Here is a 7,737-nt window from a genome sequence, read left to right on the forward strand (position 1 = left end):
TGCAGCCATGTTGGACTCCTCCACCACTGAGAGCGCTGCTTCCAGACCACCTGACCGCATCAGCCAATCACCGCGAGACCCAAGGTATAAATATCTTCCACTGAAGGCATTCAGGACCTCATTCAGAGCCGGTCGCACAGAGCGTGCGGTCGGTCTGAATGAGGGGAGGACCTCTTGAATTTTCAAGACGTCCTCCTTTGCGGTGGTAAGGCTGTGGGTTAACACCCACAGCCTTACGACCGCCTAAGGTGATGGTCGCGATGGTCAAGACCATCGCGACCATCGGGGCTTACGACGAGACCCTAGGGTAGGGTCTCCCTTGTCGTAAGCCCTGGAGAGCTTTCGGCTCTGTCTGAGCCGGAAGCTCTCCACTGACATCACTAGTGATGTCAGTGGGGCCGCCCCCAAACGGTAGGCGTTCCCATGGGAATGCCCCCGTTTGGTCTGCCACCCCCCCGGCCCGCCTTCCAAACGGGGCGAGCTGTCAATCAACATCGACAGCTCGCCCCCTTTGGATCGAGACCCGATACGACCGACGTTGTCGTAGCGGAGCATGCGCCATCGCCGTCGTGCGCATGCTCTGTGGGGGCCATCGACCCGATCCGAGCGCATCGGCGCTAACGACCGGGTCTGAATGACCCCCTCAGTGCCTGAGCTTTGTCGCTGTTAGATGTCCAAGGCTCTAGCTTCCTAGCTTGTTGTTTCTGGTTCACTTGTCTACTACAGATGTGATTCCACTCCGGCTCCAGTTGCTAAGTCTGGTCCCACTCTGACTCCAGTTGCTAAGTACGGATTCAATCCGGCTCCAGCTTGTGCTACAGTTCGGTCCCATTCCTGCTCCAGCTAGTGCTACAGTCCGGTCCCGATTCCGGCTCCAGCTTGTTCTACAGTCTGGTCCAGCTCCAGCTTGTGCTACAGTCCTGTCCCAATCCGGCTCCAGCTTGTGCTATAGGGCCTAATTCAGCAATGCACGCAAGAGCACTGCTGAACGCAGTTCCCGTGTTTGGGAATATGCGCAGGTTGTTCTGCGCATGTGCAAAATGGGTCTGCGAGCCTGCACAGAGACTGGCAGCAGACTGTCAGTGATTGACAGTCTGCTGCCATTTGGGGGCGGAGAGGGTGCAGCGATGCCCTAGTTTCCTGAAACATAGGCGTGTCCCTGCCATTGGGGGGAAGGGAAGAGGCCAGGTATTTCGTCGGCTGACAGAGATTTCTTGGCCTCTTACAGTAATCTGTGGCAGCTGGCTGTGGGACCCCATGGGTCACGCAGCTGGCCAATGGTCTGCAGAGTATCCGATGCTGCATTACCATCATTGCAAAAATTGCAATTGCAAAGCTGCCTGCGTGCGGTCCTTGCTGAATCAGTCCCCAGATTGTGCCACTTACATTGCCAAACGCTGTAGTCCAAATCTGCATGAGTGATCTGTGTTTTAATTAAATGATTCGATCATGTCTAACAATGAAGCCATATCGAAGCGCGTGAAATTTATAAAACGCAGATGCAGAAAAATCTTTGGAGGTTCATCTATGAGGCAGGGAGGGAGGGCTCATGAAATTGGTGTGGAGGAACAGGGAAGTGAAGTAATTTAAAGCTGAATATGGGTACTGTTTAATTGGGTGGAGATATTTATTAGTGGGGTAATTTTTTTGATGGTGGAGACAATTTATCTTAATATTGAGGTAATGGTTTTTCTTGAATTTAAGGCTATTTGCTGTTTTTTTGCAGTGTGCTGAGGGAAACTTTTTTTTTCTGTAGTCAAGAGTAAACCCCTCCCTTTGCAACCAGTATGAATGACTGCCGGACTACAGCCCAGCGGTTCAAGTCCCTACGCCGGCAGCCTGATGGTTCAAAATCCCAACAGCACAGGTAAGTATACTATCCCTACCCTCTCCTCCCCCTAACCTTCACTTAGGGGTGCCTAACCCTTACCTCCCCCCCTAGTGCCTAACCCTAACCTCCCCCCGTTAGTGCCTAAACCTAACCCCCTCCCCGTACCCTAAACCTAACCCTCCCAGGGGGGTTGCCTAACCCTAACCTCCCCCCCAGTGCTTAAACCTATCCCTAACCTTCCTCGGGGGGTGCCTAACCCTACGTCTCCCCGGGGGTCCCTAAACCTAACCCCCCCCATCCCCAGCTAAGTGTATACTTGCACCCGGCTGAGGACGATCGGTCCGGTGTCGGGATTTCAACGCCTATGGTAAATCCCTTGCCGGGATTCCTGTGTCGGGTTTGAGACCAGTGGCCGCATCATAACTACATCCCCCTGTGAAAAACCATTACATTGATATGAGCAACCACTATTTTGTAATAAGTTCTCCCTACCTGCAACAAACCCAAGAGTTCACATTAAATAAAAAAGCCTATCTCCCTCCAAACAGCCTTGACTTTCAGTACTCAATGTTAAGACAGAAACCGATTTCCAACCAAACTGCTCTGACATTAAATACTTGGTATTTACATTTATTAAATACCATCCTCAGCCCCACATCAAAAAATTGACCCAAAGCACCAAGCTATAAAGTCCCGTCCCCCAGCCTTAAATTCAAGCAAAACTTTTACGTCAATATTAAAATAAATTGCCTCCACCATCAAAAAAATTACCCCACTAATAAATATCTCCACCCAATTAAACAGTACCCATATTCAGCTTTAAATTACTTCTCTGTTCCTCCACACCAATTTCATGAGCAGGCTTGGACTGGGCTGCTGGGGAATCGGGTATTTCCCAGTTGGGCCCAACTGCATTGTGGCTACGCACCTTTCTATGTGAGGGCGGGGCTTAGCGGGTCGTGAAGGGGGAGGTATGCTGCCGTCTAAAGCTGGCCACACACTAGACCAACTTACATCCAACCAGCCAACTTGTTGATTGGTTGGAATGAAAATCTGGTAAGGAATGGGAGTAAATGATGATCAGCAATTTGCTCCTAAATGCCAGAAAACAGATGAAAATGGTTGTCAGACAAGTTTGTTAAATGTTTGATCTAAACAATTTGTTCAAACAACAGTTTTTGTTCATTTTCCGGCATTTGGGAGCAAATTGTTGATTGTCATTTGCTTTTATACCTTACCAGATTTTCATTCCAACCAATCAACAAGTTGGCTGGTTGGATGTAAGTTGGTCTAGTGTGTGGCCAGCTTTAGGCAGAGCCAGAGGGAGCCAGAGCTACACGGGACTGTCACTATAGAGATTTGGAAGTGCTGCTGTCAGAGGGTGAGGAAAAGTTGCTGCAAATCCAGGACTGACCCTTCCAGAGACCGAACTCTGCTGCTTGTCAAAGTAAAAGAACATGGAGAGAAACGTGTGTCTGTGTTTGCATGTGTGCTTCTATTTGTGCCTGCTCGTGAAGAATGTGTGTGTGTAAGGGGGTGGTGGAGGTTGAAGTAGTGAGAGAAAATGGCATACTGAGAACTGTCTAGGGCATGAGAGGGCCCTGAGGCAGGGATGTATCTACCCCTTTGCCAAGATGGCACTCGCCAGGGATACTGGTCGAGGGGGGCAATCACTGATATGTGTGTTCCCTACATCACAACACTGCCTGCCCCAAACATTGTGCTGTGTGAAGAAAGCACAGGGAGCTAGGACTCAGAGGGGAGACTGATTGTTGCCTGGGAAGGCATGACGTCACTACATGCCCAGCCGCTGCAGCCAGTGACCTATATAGGGGAGATCACCACCAGACAGGCAGCGAATGGAGCTGGGAAGTGGCTATGTAAATGCGTGTTAAGGTGAAGAGGCGGCAGATTCCGCCGTGCATGGTGTTCTATTGGACCATGGTAGACAGCGATGGCTGGACGTGCTTTTGGGAAGGTGTGGAGGAGGTTGGCAGCGCTATCACGGTGCCCAGTCTCATACTGTAGCTCTTTTCTTCCTACACAGACCACAAGATGCCAGTAGCAGACATACCACTAGCACGTGGTGCTGAAAAATTACTGAATTTCCTGCTGATCCCTCCTGTGTGCTGCGATAGAAGGTAATCCTCCTCATCACTGTGTGAGAGGTGTGTGTCACTAATTCAAGCAGCAAGTTACTATGGAGAAGGTTATTCCTTCTCCAGCGTCACCCCCGCTTCGTGAATGAATCGCATAACCATACTTTTGTATGGTGAATGCAATTCATAAAGGAACGGAAAGCTCAGCTTTCCGTTCCTCCCCTGCGGTACAGATTCACTACCTGAGGATGGCGTCTTCTGTACTGCAAGCCGAAGAGAGCATGGAAGTTGCATACTTCCCTGCTGTCTGCCCGGTACAAAGCACAGGCTCCGCCCCTTTTTGCCAAGCGTGATTTGAAGCAGGTCTGACCTGACCTGCTGCTCTCAGACGCCGACGCATCCACAGTGAGAAGCAGGCATATCAGGCTCACTGCTTCCAGGTATCGCGAGGGGCTGGACAGTGCCCGAACATGCCGGGGAGGTAAGTATACATGAATGGCTACTAAACTTCACTATATATCGTATCAATGTGATGCGATATATAGTGATTTTTTTAAGTAGCCATTTCATGTTCTTTACGAATAGAGATTGTATATATATATATATATATATATATATATATATATGTCAGGTCCATAAATATTGGGACATTTACAGAATTTTCAGATTTAGGCCTCTATTCACCACCACAATGGTTTTGAAATGAAATCAAACAAGATGTGCTTTAACTGCAGACTTTCAGATTTAATTTGAGGGCAATTACATCCAAATCGGGTGAACGGTGTAGGAATTACAACAGTTTCAATATGTGCCTCCCACTTTTTAAGGGGCCAAAAGTAATGGGATTATCAACTCAAAAGCTGTTTCATGGACAGCTGTGGCTGCCAATGGAACTGGTTCCATTGTATTTATTGATGATGTGACTGCTGACAAAAGCAGCAGAATGAATTCTGAAGTGTTTCGGGCAATATTATATTCTCATATTCAGTCAAATGCTTCAGAACTCATTGGACAGCGCTTCACAGTGCAGATGGACAATGACACGAAGCATACTGCAAAAGCAACCAAAGAGTTTTGTAAGGCTAAAAAGTGGAGTGTTATGCAATGACCAAGTCAATCCCCTGACCTGAATCCGATTGAGCATGCATTTCACTTGATGAAGACAAAACTGAAGGGAAAATGCCCCAAGAACAAGCAAGAACTGAAGACATTTGCAGTAGAGGCCTGGCAGAGCATCACCAGGGATGAAACCCAGCGTCTGGTGATGTCTATGCGTTCCAGACTTCAGGCTATAATTGTCTGCAAAGGATTTGCAACAAAGTATTAAAAAGTGAAAGTTAGGTTTAGGATTGTTTAGTTTGTCCCATTACTTTTGGCCCCTTAAAAAGTGGGAGGCACATATAGAAACCGTTGTAATTCCTACACCGCTCACCTGATTTGGATGTAATTACCCTCAAATTAAGTCTGAAAGTCTCCAGTTAAATCACATCTTGTTTGTTTCATTTCAAAGCCATTGTGGTGGTGAATAGAGGACAAAATCTGAAAATTCTGTCAATGTCCCAATATTTATGGACCTGACTGTATATATATATATATATATATATATATATATATATCTCAGGGATCGCAAAATACACGTTACAGGCTGTTGGGGATCCAATTTTACAAACAGCCAATGTGTGCTGTCAATCGTTGCCGGCGACATCCTCACAACCAATAGCCGCCAGTGGAGTTTCCCCATCTAGTCACCACCCCTCACCCATTCTCCAGGCAACTCCGACCAGCTCCACCCACTCCCCGGAAAAAGCAGCAGCAGCGCCTCCAGCCAATCTCTGGCTTCATCTCTTCAGCCAATCGCAGCCTGCAGTGTCTTCCTTCCCCTCTCTGTGCCTGCCAGCGCAGCGCGTTGATCTGCTGATCTCTTTCTTCCAGCTCATGTCAGTCTCCAGCGGTGCCTCTGCATCCACTACAGGGCGCACTGACCCCATTAGCCGCCGCCATCAGCATGTACCTACAGTATGCCTCAGAGACTGGCCTGACTCACCAAGTGCAGTGCAGCCACCCTCCTCCTACGTTAAGATAAGCGCTGCTCTCTGTCACTGCATCATGATGCGTCCCCCCCCCCCCCCATGCCTGCCTACACTCCCCTGCCTTGCATCTGTGCCCGGAGAGACGGTTAAGGCTTATTGCTGTGACCCTGTATAGTAGGGATGTGTGTATCCCCTGCAATAGTGTGTGTCCCCTGTGCCTGCAGTGCCTTAGAGCAGTGGTTCTCAAACTCGGTCCTCAGGACCCCACACAGTACACATTTTCCAGGTTACCCAGCAGGTGCACAGGTCATTACTCACTGACACATTTTAAAAGATCCACAAGTGGAGCTAATTATTTCACTTGTGATTGTGAGGAGACCTGGAAAACATCTACTGTGTGGTGTCCTGAGGACCGAGTTTGAGAACCTGTGCCTTAGAGCCTTCCCCCAGTACTGCTTGTCCCTAAGCATCTGCTTGCCCCAGCTACTATCTATCTTTACCCCCTCCCCCCAGTACGGCCCCAGCTGCTATCTACCCTTACCCCTTCCCTACTCCTAACCTAACCCCGTCCTTGCCCTCCAGTCCTGCCCCAGCTGCTATATATCCTTGCCCCCTTCCTACCCCCAGTACTGCCTGCCCCTGATGCTATACTTGCCCCAGTATTGTCCTAGCTGCTATCTACCACCTCCCTACCCCCACAGCACTATCCCCAGTACTGCCTGCCCCTAATCCCCTCCTTGCTCCAATGCTTCCCCAGCTGATTTCTACCCTTACCCCCCTACACCTAGCACTGTCTGCCCCTAGCTCCGTCCTTACCCCCCAGCACTTTCCCAACTGCTGTCTGCACTTACCTCCTCCCTGCCCCCAGCACTGCCGGTCCTTACCTCCCACTTCTCCCTGCCTCTATCTCCAGGTCTACACCAGCTACTGCTTACCCTTAACCCCCTCTACCCCAACTGCTACCTGCCCCCTGCATTGTACCATAATATGTAATGGGACCCAGAAACAAAGGAATAGGGCCCCAGTTATTTAAAGTGGGGGTCCCTGGGACCCACTAATTATTTTGCTCAGCGCGATCACTATATATATTATATATAATCCCAAAAGCGCCACTCAGCGGTCTGGTTTAAATAATTCAAGATGGCACAACAGGTGCTGCAAAGTTTCGGGCTTTATTTGCCCGTCGTCAGGCTATATAAATGAACAAATATAGCCTGACGATGGGCAAATAAAGCACGAAACGTTGCAGCACCTGTTGTTCCATCTTGAATCATGTAAACCAGACCGCTGAGTGGCGCTTTTGGTATTATACATTGTGCATTGGCAGCAGGCACTGCGGCATTTGAATTCACCGGGAAGGAGTGTGCTGGGTCCTTTGCACTATATATATATATATATATATATATATATATATATCACATAACAGTATATTGATAATTCAAATTAGATCCATCAGCAATTATACAAGTCATTTGTATAATTGCTGTAGGTGTCATCATGTATCATCATGTATGTGTGATGTGTTGTACATCAGTGTGTCATCCGGAAGACCGTGTTGACAACACCGAAACATTGATGGATCTAATTTGAATTATCAATATACTTTTATATGCTTTACAAAAATCCCCTGAGTGTCATCCTTATTTATGGAATTATTGTTGCGGATGGACTGTTTTGGAGTGGACATCGGGGTAATAAGGATGTACGGTAATTGCGTACCGGACCAACCATTGTGTGTGTGTGTATATATATATATATATATTTATATATATATATA

Source organism: Taudactylus pleione, unplaced genomic scaffold, assembly GCF_031769625.1.
Source record: "Taudactylus pleione unplaced genomic scaffold, aTauple2 ptg001607l, whole genome shotgun sequence".
Taxonomy (NCBI): domain Eukaryota; kingdom Metazoa; phylum Chordata; class Amphibia; order Anura; family Myobatrachidae; genus Taudactylus; species Taudactylus pleione.